Raw genomic sequence first — 11,930 nt, 5'->3', positions numbered from 1 at the left:
AAAAAAAACTTAGCAGCCTTCACTATGTTTGTTATAATGACTAAAAAAATCATTCTCAAAATGTCATTGAGAAATCACTCCTGTAATAGAGCTTGCCTGGTTTAGATTTAACAGACCGTACCATATCTTACAAAAAAAATTGAATAAGTGACAATGAAAAGTGATGGATAGTTTAAATGACCAGAATTTAGACTATTCTGCAAATCTGATCTTAGGCTACTTATGTCATCTAATAGTACTCCGAAGCTTGGTTCTGGTTCATGATATAACCTACAAATAAAACAAGAAAACTGTTGACCGGTCCCAGTTCTCAGTTCAGTGTATCTTATAGCAAGAGACATAATAAGATGGTACCGATAATGATTCTTCTTTAGAGTATCCCTTCCACAGAACCAAGTACCATGTATGACCCTGTATGACAGTACAATCACTAACAATATACTAGCCTACAAAGTACCTACCTCCTTAATTCTTTTCTCAACCAACCTCTCCACCTCATAAACACTATCTTGAACACCATTACTTGTCACAAATCCTACATCATCCACTATTTTTTCATTTTCATGAAACTCCTTGTAGAATCCAGGAGTTTTATTTTGTTTACATTAATGCGCCATTGTTTGTTACTGTGACAACACTTAATTATTGATAATCAGTATAATTACAATAATTAATTGAACTATGAATATCATTATTTTTTAAGTCTGGTCCGTACAGCACTGTAGATTTCTGGACATCGTGTTATTAGGCCTATAAAAACTGCTTAAAAAGCCTAAACAACAACCAAAGAGCATACAGGAGAAATAGTGTCATGAAACAAAAAGAAATAAAAGTGGTTCCTAAGATAATGGTGACTTGATAGAAAAGGAAAATGTTCAGCCTGCCTGTTCACCAAAAGATCCACCATCTTACTCCAGTTGAGAGATGCGCGTTAATTAGAAGGTTCAACGCACAAGGTCCATTGGGCGTGGTACTCATCATTGCAACAATGTTCTGATTCATTTCCTTAGGTTATTTTAGTTAAAACTCAATGAATAAATTATCTTGAAAATGAAGAATACTATGAAAGGAGCAACAAATCAAAAGTGAGTTGTATATTAACGTCATTATAAAAGCAGCCTCAAATGACAGGAACAGTGTCATCAGTCACTCATGGTATATACCACAACATGAAACTAGAAAAACAACAGATGAAAAGTGTGTCAAACACTTAAAGTCATCTCAAAATTCAGCCTCAAACGAGGTTAATTAGTTTCTCTTTACATAAACTGTCATGTATTTGAAAAAAAAAACAATTGGTGAAAAAAGTCTAAAGTACATTAAGCATCATAACAAACTTCAAATGATAAAAAATCTGCCAACAAACTATGAAAATGTGGAATGAAACATGAAACGTGGAAAAAGCCTCAAATTATTAAACCCAGTCACTTGAGGTAGAAACTACATCATAAAATTTAGAAACAAATAGAAGTCAAAATGCATAAAACATTTAAAAACAACTTAAATGTAAGATCGCTCACTTTTGGTGCACATCATACTGTGAAACAAATGAAAATGAGAATTTAAGTTGACACATCATTAATTTTTAAAACTAATTGCAAATGATCAGAACTCAGACGGATCAGTTACTCCTGGTACTATAATAGTGAGAAAGAAAACAAATAGTGGAAATTTTGTGGTACCAAAAACATTTTAAAAAGTTTGTCAAATGATTCGAACACGGACTGACTGATGATATACATAAATACAATCTTTAAACTTAATTGTAAGAAATAGTGGGAAGTCGAAGGTACATGACATTATAGAACAAAGCCCAAATGATAGAATGATGAGTTACATCAGGTATGTCAGAATACATAAATTATCATGTTAAAACCTACCTCAAATGATAAGAACTCAGTCTGTTTAGTCACTTTTGGTATAACCTATGGTATGAAACTGAGAAAACAAGAAGCAGAGTGAAAAGTCAGTAGTTCATAAACATCATTGCAACACCAAAGTCAAATAATAAGAATTTAGTCTGATCAGTTTCTTCTGAAACTGTAATTGATGCTATGCAACTGAGAAAGAAGAAACATTGAAAAAAGCCAGTAGTACGTAAAACATTATTGTTAGACCGCAATCAACTGTACCAAGAAACTGTGAAATGATGAATTAAATACATGTAAGTGGTACATGAGACATCAATTTAAGACAACCACATAATATGAACATGTAGTCATGTCAGTCAGGACTGGTACATACTATACTATGAAATTGAGAAAAAAATAGTTAAAAGTCAGTGAAAATGGAGTATCCTTAAGAAGTAACATCACATAATAAGAATTCAGTCAGATTAGTCTCCAAGTTGAACCATACTATAAACCTAAGAAAGAATTAGTGATAAGTAGAACATGAAACATTTCAATAAACAACCTCTAATATAAAATTATAACGAATTGTATGTTATGAATCACTCCAGGTATAAACTATACTATAAAACTGAGAAAACAAGAAATAGTGAGAAGCAAAACAAAACATTTCAATCACTTACCACAAAGAATTTAACTCTGTCCAATCAGTTACTTGTGGTGTATACTATGAGAAGCAACAGATCAAAAATGAGTAGCATATAACACATCATAAAACCAACCTCAAATCATAAGAATTAAGTCTAACCAGCCACTTACAGCATACATGTTATGAAACTGAAAACAGAAGAAACAGATAAAAAGTAAGTCAAACACTAAACATCGTTTCAAAAACTGACCTCAAATAAGTTTGATTCATGACTCTTGGTATAAACTCTACCTAAGAAACAAATGATTCATGACTCTTGGTATAAACTCTACCTAAGAAACAAATAAGTCAAAACTAAGAATTACACGAAGCATCATATTGAAACTAACTTCAAATGATAAAAACCCAGTGTGTTGAGTTACTTTAGATATACAAGACACTATGAAAATGGAAAAAGACAAATGGAGAGACATGGAACATTACTTTTAAAAAACAACTGCCAATGATGAAACTCAGTCCGTTCAGGTATAAAGTACATTATGAAACTTAAAAGTAGAAAGAAACAAATAGCTAGAAGTCTAAAGTACATGGAATATTATTTTACAATAAAGTTTGATTACTCACTTCAGGTGTAAACATACTATAAAACAGAAATAAAGAAACAAGTGAAAGAAGTTAGTTATTCATGAAACATCATTTTAAAACTTCAAATGATAAAAACTGAGTTTGATCAGTCCTTGTATTAACTATGCTATGAATTGAGGAGAAAAACAAATAGTGACAAATTAGTAGTACATGAAACAATTTAAAAGCCAACGTTGAATGACAAGAACTGTCTGATCTCTAAATTATGGTATAAGTACACAAAGCATAGAACAAAGCCCAAATGAAAGAATTATTAGGAAAATGAAGAATTTTATGGAAAAAATCTAAAATGACTTGAAGAATTTTGTCACTTAAGGTTTTTAAAAGAACTACAGCATGACTCTGTCGAAAGAAGCAACGAAGAGAAAAAAAAGTACAGGAAATCATCTTAAAACCTACTTCAAGTGATAAGAACCCAGATGGTCAGTCCTAGTTTAAACTACACACACAGTGAACAAAAAACCAATTTGAGAATGTAGAACATGAGCTACAATAGTGTAGAAAATTCTCCTGGCCCAAAAATTTTGTGGATCTGTTTAAAAATCAATTTCGTGGCTTTACTTTTTGTTGTCTTTCAACTTATTGGCCATCTTGAATGGTATTGAATCAATTTTCACAGATTTTAATTGATCGTGAAAAAATGCAATATTTACAAAATTTTTTCATCAAAATTTTAAACTATACTCTAATTTAAATTCGAAACTGAAATGATAAGAACTTAGTCTCATCTGTTATTACTGGTAATTTGAATTATACTTTAAAATTGAGAAAAGAAATGGGTGAGTAGTAGTTCATAACACATTATTTTGCAACTTTCAGTAATAATAACTCTGTCTGATCAGTCAATTCTGGTAAAAACTATGCTGTGAAAGTGAGGAAAAAAGAGTAAAGTACTGAGAAATTAGTAATGCGTGGAACGTCACAAATTAATCAAAATTGATAAGGACTGTATGATCACTCCGGTAGTGCTAAGGTATGAACCGGGGGGAAAACTAACCGAAAGAAGTTAGTACTAAAACGTGACAAATCATTTTAAAAACCAACCTCAGATGATAAGAACTCTGTCGCATAAGTCACTTTAGGTATTTTGAAGATACTATGTAATTGAAAGGAAACAAATAGTGCAAGGTCAGTGTACATGTTACATCATTTAAAAGCCAAAATCACTTAATGACAATGCAGTGTGATCAATCTCTAGCAATAAACTATAAAATGAAACTTAGAAAAGAAGTAGTGAGCAGTAAGTAAAGCATCATTTGTGACCATAATTGACAAATGGTACCTTGTGGCGAATTTTATAATAAAAAATATCAACCTGTGAGTGCTGTTAGATTTGTTTCTAAATGTGACAGTTACTGTTTGCATTGCATACTCTAAACTAATTTTATAATAAATTAAGCTCTGGAAGTTAGATTTCTTAGGCTATCAGAGTAATTTTCCTATTCGCCATAACGTACCTTTTGTCAATTATAATAAGATTTTAAAACCCACATCAATGATAAGAACTTGGTCTGAAAAGTCACTCCTGGTATAAACTACATCATAAAACTGAGAAAAGAAATGAATATTAAGAAGTAAAAAATCATTTCAAAACCGACTTGAAATAATGAGCACTCAGTCTGATCTGTCACTTATCGTATTTTCAACTATACTATGAGTCAGCAGTACATAGAGTATCATTTTTAAGACCTAACTCAAATGGCAAAAACTCGGTCTGATCAGTCACTCATGGTATAAACTGTACCATGAAACTATAAGGTAGAAGCAAATAGAGTATTATAAGTAGTACATAAAACATGTAAGTAATGAACTGCAAAATATGAGAATGCAGTCATGTCAGGCATTACTAGTACAAACTAGACTGTGAAACTGAGATGTTCAGAAACAAAAAGAAGTCTGTATAAACAAAACTGTTAAAACTTACACCAGATGATAAAAACTCAATCAGATCACTCATTCCTGGTCTAAACCATGCTAAAGACCTAAAAAAGCAAATAATGAGTGGAACATTAAACATTTCAGTAACAAATCTTAAAATGACAAAATTAATACAAATTAGATCTCATCAGTTACTCCTGGTACAAACTATAGCTTGAAACTGAGTGAAGAAAAAGATTGAGAGGTAAGTGGAACATCTAATGACTAGAACTCGGTCGAATAACTGACTCCTGGTATTTACAATAAATAGAAGCAACAGATCCAAAATGAGAGCAAGCATCTTTGTAAGACAAATTTCAAATGATAGGAACTCGGTGTAAACAGTCACTCATAGTATACAACATATGAAACTGAGAAATGAAGAAACAGAAAAAAGTAAGTCTAGCATTAAACATAATTTCTAGAACTATTATGAAATTAATTTTGTCTGAGACTCCTAGTATAAAGGGTACCATGAATTCAAAGAAGAAACAAGTAAAGATAAGTCAAAAGTAAATTAAGACTTATATTAAAATGGACATAAATGATGAAAACCCACCCAGTCTGATGAGTTACTTTATGTATACACCTCAAATGAAAATGGGGAAATAAGAAACATGAGTGAAGTGGAACTTAAAAAATATTTAAAGAACAACCTAAGAGAATAAAACTAAATCAACCCAGGTATGAACTAAAACTACATGAAATTTATAAGCAAAAGAAACAAATATAAGTCACAAAGTACAAGAAATATTTTAAAACCAACCATAAATGATCAGAACACAATTTGATCTGTCACTTCTGGATACACCTTACTCTGAAACTAAGAAATGGATATATAGTAAGAAGTTAGTAGTACAGGAAATTGTTTAAAAACAAACGTCAAACATTAACAACTGTGTGATCAGTCGCTCCTGGTATACACCAAAGTATAAAACTGAGAAATGAAGAAACAAATGATAAAAAATTAGTGGTACTTTTCGCATCATGTAAGACCCAGTGTCAAATAATAATTGTCTTATAACTCACTCCTATCATAAATTCTACCATAAAACTGAATAACAGTAGCAATGAGAAATCGAAAGTACATTCAACATCAATCTAAAACAAAGCCCAAATGATGAAACGATTAGTCGCATCAGGTACCTTAGAGTGACGTTTAATTGCAGGTGCTAAATTTTACAATTTTAGCTTAAGGTAAATTTTCCTGTTATTAAAGATTGCGATTAAGTAATTATTACTACTAGTTATATCATCATAAACTCACTATCAATAATTGCGCATAATAATAATTGCAATTTTTAACCCAAACGCAAAATTTGCAATTAATAGTACACGGATTTAAAAGTAACCTTAAGGTGTATTCAAGATATGAAACTGGCAGAAGAAAGATATGTGAAGTGAGAGGAAAACAAAACATTCTTAAAAGCAACCTTAAATTACTTTAAGCATTCCGTCAAACCAGGTATAATCTACACTGACTCAGAGGAAAATGAAACAAATGGAAGAAGTACATAAATTGTCATTTTAAAACATACCTGAAATGGTAAGAACTGTCTCATCAGTTAGTTCTAGTACAAACTACACAATGAAACAGAAATTAAGTAAGCAATGGGAATTGAGTAGAACATGAGCTTTTGTTTTTAATTCCAACGTTAAATGTTAAGTCAGTCTGATCAGTCACTTCAGGTACTTTAAATTATACTTTATAGTTGAGAAAAGAAGAAAAGTATAGTCAGTTTCAGTTGAGTTTGACAACTGACCCACTCTTATAATTTCTCTATTATTTATGCTAGAAACTTGGAACTTGTTATAGTTGCAAAACGGGTTTTTCTAAAAGTCTGTATCAATTTTCGAGACTAGGTACTCTGGAAGGTTCTGAAAAGGTTCTTTCGGTCAACATAAAGGGAGCAGCCATGTTTCATGACATGAAGCTTTGTGAATATCATTTGCATCTCATGAAATATTTCAATAATCATGTTTTTATTATTTAAAAATCAAGTAAAGCAAAAGGAGCACATCAGGCCAAAATATAATTGAACAAGACTTTGCACTCCAGAAGAAAGTCTCACTCAGTCTGCTGTACCTCTTTAAGCCTGTTATTTGTCTTAAAAACTGCCGCTCAGAAACTCCATTAAAATTTTGCATACCTTGATTCTTCAGGTAATAGCAAGCACAAAGATCCTTTATGTCAATTGTAGGGCTAACAGTGACCTAAATAAGGTAATAAACAAGTTACAAGAAGAAAGGAGCATCATAAAATTTTTAGTAATTTTATTTGCTGTGGATGGGGCTACACGTGACGTTTTGATGATAAAAACATCCTGTCAAACTCAACTGAATTTGATGATAGTGAGTAGTATTCCGAACACATTTTCAAACTAACCTCAAATAGTAACTGTGATCAGTCATTTCTGGTAAATCTATACAGTGAAAGTGAGAAAAGAAGACCAAAATTACTGAGAAAATAGTAGGGCACAAAACATCACTTACAAACAAGCCACAAATGATGACAACTGTACAATCCCTCCTGGTAACATAGACTAAAGAAATTGAAGAAAAAGAGCAAATAGTGAACCATTAGCAGAACATGATGCATGATTTCAAACACCAAAATCAAATGGTAAGAACTCAGTCGGATTAATGTCTTTAGGTACTATAAAAGTGAATAGAAATAGAGCAAAGTCATTAGTACATATTACATGATTTTAAAACCAAACTCACTTTATAAAAATGAAGTCTGATCAATTACTCATGCAATGAACCATTGTATGAAACTAACATAAGTAGTTAAATGTGAGCAGTACTTAAAACATTTTAAAACCAACAGAAATAATGAGAACTCGGTCTTAAAAGTCACTCCTGGTATTATGCAACTCACAAAAAACAAATAGTAGGAAGTGGAACATTGTTAAAACCAACATGAAGTACTAAGGACTCAGTCAGATCCGTCACTTTTCGTATACCACGAAACTAAAAGTCAGTAGCATGTGAAGCATCATTATGAAAAGAAACTAAAACAATAAAACCTAGTCTGATCAGTCATAAAACATTCAAAAACTACAATCAAAATGATAAGAATTGAGTCTGATCAGTCACTCATAGTATGAACTATGCTATGAAACTAAAAAAGACAAATAGAGACAAGTTATAAGTGCATAAAATATATTAAACGACTGCAAATTATGAGAACATAGTCAGGTCGGGACTACTGGTGTAAATTATACTATGAAACTGAGAAAGTAAAAACTAAAAAGTTAAAAGTCTAACATTTCGTCATAAAAAATCAGTCTAACTATACTATGGACCTAATAGGAAGCAAATAGTAAATAGTATAAAATGAAACATTTCAGAAAGCAAACTTAGCCATGAAATTAATTAGATCTCATCAGTCACTCCTGATATAACTATAGTATGAAACTGAGAAAAGAAACAGTGAGAGGTAAAACATCTAATAATAAAAACTGTCAAGTCAGTCATTCCTGGTATGTACCATAAATAGATGCAACAGATTCAAAGTGAGTGCAAGCATGTTGATAAAACAAACCTTAAAAGATAGAAACTCAGTGTGATCAGTCACTCATCGCTTACAACATATAATGAAACTTCAAAACTAACTTAAGATAAGTTTGAGATCAGTGACTCCTGGTATAAATTGTGCCATAAAGAAACTTGTACATAAAAGTCAATTGTACATTATTATGTATCATTTTAAAACCGACCTATAATGTTGAAAAGTCAGTGTGATGAGTCACTTTAGGCATACAACACACATAAACGTTGGAAAAAGACATGTGAAGTGAAACATAAAACAATATTTAAAGAACCTAAAAGAATAAAACTTAATCAATGCAGGTAATTTAGAAAAAGAAAGTCTAAAGTACATAAAATAATTTAAAACCAACCTTAAATGATCAGAACTGAGTTCATTAGTCAATTCTGATATACACCTTACTATAAAACTAGGAAAGAAAGAAATAAATAGAGAAGTTAGCAGTACATAAAAAACTTTAAATGCAACTTCAAACAGTAAGAACTCACCTTGATCAGTCACTACTGGTATACACCAGTTAAAAAATAAAGAAACGAATAGTGAGAAATTTGCACATTCAAAATCTTTGCAAGATCATTGTCAAAAAATAGCTGTCTCATCACTGACTCCTGGTATAAACTCTACCATAAAAAAGAAGAAAGAAGTAGAAATAATGAAAAGTTAAAAGTACACAAAATATTTATTTAAAACGAAGCACAAATGATAACATGATCAGTTGCATCAGGTATACACCATATCAAAGTGGGAAAAGGAAGAAAATGTAAATGAGAGGAAAATAAACATTTCTAAAACAACCTCAAACGACTTAAGCAATTGGTCAATCTAGGTATAAACCACACTATGAACTACAAGGAAAAAGGAAACAAATTGAAGTCAAAGAATATAAAGTATTGTTGAAACTACCTAGAAAAATAACAATCCTGATCTTTCAATCCTTGTATAAACTACACCAGGAAGCTCAGAAAAGAAGAAAGGAATAAAAATTGAGACCAATTTTGTTTCAAATAGCAACCTACATGATTGAACTCAGTGAGATTGTCACTTCTGGTAATTTAAAGTATACCTTTAAAACTGAATAAAGAGGAACAAATAGCAATAAGATGGTGGCTCATAACATTAATTTAAAACTAACTTTAAATGATTTGAATTGAGTGCTACCTGGTATAAACTATAATATGAAAGTAAAAAAAGTAGAAACAAATAGTATGTCGTATTACATGAAACATTTAAAAACAAGCCACAAATGATTTGAGCTGTCTATTCAGTCACTCCTTTTAAAATGGTAGAAAGTAAGAAAGAAACAGAAACAAACAGAAGTTAGTAGAACATGAAACATCACTAATAACCAACCAAAAAGGATAGAAGTGAGACTGTAAGTCACTTCTTGTATTTCAAACTATACTATAAAACGGAGAAAAACAAAGTACAAATTAGTATTTTATGTAACAAATTTAAAACCAACCACAAATGATAAGAGCTGTCTGATCAGTTAAAACGTAACTGAAATGTAAGATTGCTCACTTTTTGTGAACATTATGAAACTAATAAAAAGAGAATTAGTGAGAAATTACCAGTTGACACAATATTTTAAAAATAATTGCAACTGATCGGAACTAAGACGGATCAGATAATCCCGGTACTATAAAAGTAAGAAAAGAAACAAATAGGGGAAATTTTGTAGTACCAGAAACATTTTTTTAAAAGTTAATCAAATTAGAATAATCTGATCACAGACTGACTGATGACATACCCAAACAGTATCTTGAAACTGAAACAGTAAGTAATAGTGAGAAGTCGAAAGTACATCACATTTTATATAACGAAGCCCAAATGATAGAATGATTAGTCATATCAGGTGTCAAAATACATAACTTATTATGTTAAAACCTACCCCAAACGATAAAAACTCTGTTTAGTCACTCTTGGTATAAACTATGGTATAAACTGAGAAAAAAAGAAGCAAAGAGTGAACAGTCAGCATTTCATTAAACATCATTGCAAAACCAGTCAAATAATAAGAATTAAGTCTAACCAGTTTCTTCTGGTATTCTAATTGATAAACATTTTGAAGAAAGCCAGTAGTACATGAAACATCTTTAGACCAATTTTAAACTACGTGAACTCAATCTGTTCAGTCAGCCACTCATGGAGTAAACTGTACCAAGAAACTGTGAAACCATGAATCAAATACATGTAAGTAGTACATGAGACATCAATTTGAAACAACCACATAATATGAACATGTCAGGTCAGCCAGAACTGGTATATACTATACTATGAAATTGAGAAAAAAATAGTTAAAAGTAGGTAAAAATGAAAAATCTTTAAAAGGTAACGTTGTGCACATAATGACAAATCAGTCAGATCAGTCACTCCTAGTTTAAACCATGCTATAAACGAAAGAATTGGTGATAAGTAAAACATCAAACATTTCAATAACCAACCTCAAATGATAAATAGTAAAAAATTATATCTCATATATCACTGACTATACTATAAAACTGAAAAAGAAATAGAAGTAGTGAGAAGCAGAACAAAACATTTCAAAAACTTACCACATGATTAAAACTCCGTCCAATCAGTTACTTAAGGTGTACACTATGAGAAGCAACTGATAAAAGCGAGCAGCGACTAAAACATCATTATGAAACTAACCTCAAATGATAAGAATTCAGTCTAATCGACCACTTACAGTATACATGCAATGAAACTGAAAACAGAAGAAGCGAATGAAAAGTCAAAGACTAAACATCGTTTAAAAACTGACCTTAAATGAGTTTGATGACTCTAGGCATAAACTCTACCGAAGAAACAAATAAGTCAAAACTAAAAAATACACTAAGCATCATATCAAAACTAACTTTAAATGATAAAAAATCCAGTCTGATGAGTTACTTCAGATAAACAAGACAATATTTAAAAACAACTTCCAATGATGAAACTGAGTCATTTCAGGTATAAACTACATCATGAATCTTAAATGAAGAAACAAATAGTTAGAAGTCTAAAGTACATGAAATTATTTTACATTAATGTTTGATTACTCACTTCAGGTGTAAAAAAATACTATGAAAGAGAAAAAAAGAAACAATTAGAGAGAAGTTAATAATTCATGAAACGTAGTTTTAAAACTTCAAATGATAAAAACCGAGTTTGATCAGTCACTCATTGTATAAACCATACCATGAAGTCACAAGAAAACAAATAGTGAGAAATTAGTACTACATAAAACGATTTAAAACCAACGTCGAATGACAAAAACTGTCTGATCTCTGAATCATGGTATAAACTGTACCATGAAACTGAATAAGTAATA

General features: G+C 31.0%; 1 long non-coding RNA gene across 1 annotated transcript; it reads right to left on the bottom strand.

Moving 5' to 3' along the window:
• Nucleotides 1-330: 330 nt before the first annotated feature.
• Nucleotides 331-6,829, bottom strand: LOC109582474 (uncharacterized). The gene is made up of 15 exons (XR_002185108.1): nt 6,600-6,829; nt 6,208-6,533; nt 5,069-6,162; nt 4,743-4,895; nt 4,189-4,692; nt 3,124-4,136; nt 2,889-3,077; nt 2,750-2,831; nt 2,633-2,687; nt 2,534-2,577; nt 2,416-2,481; nt 1,881-2,365; nt 1,521-1,637; nt 462-1,175; nt 331-411 (listed from the first exon to the last, which is right to left on the bottom strand). It is a non-coding gene; the product is annotated as an uncharacterized LOC109582474 (long non-coding RNA).
• Between the last annotated feature and the right edge of the window lie 5,101 nt (nt 6,830-11,930).

Source organism: Amphimedon queenslandica, unplaced genomic scaffold, assembly GCF_000090795.2.
Source record: "Amphimedon queenslandica unplaced genomic scaffold, v1.1 AMPQUscaffold_13381, whole genome shotgun sequence".
NCBI classification, from domain to species: Eukaryota; Metazoa; Porifera; class Demospongiae; order Haplosclerida; family Niphatidae; genus Amphimedon; species Amphimedon queenslandica.
This window is presented reverse-complemented; position numbering and strand designations above follow the sequence as displayed.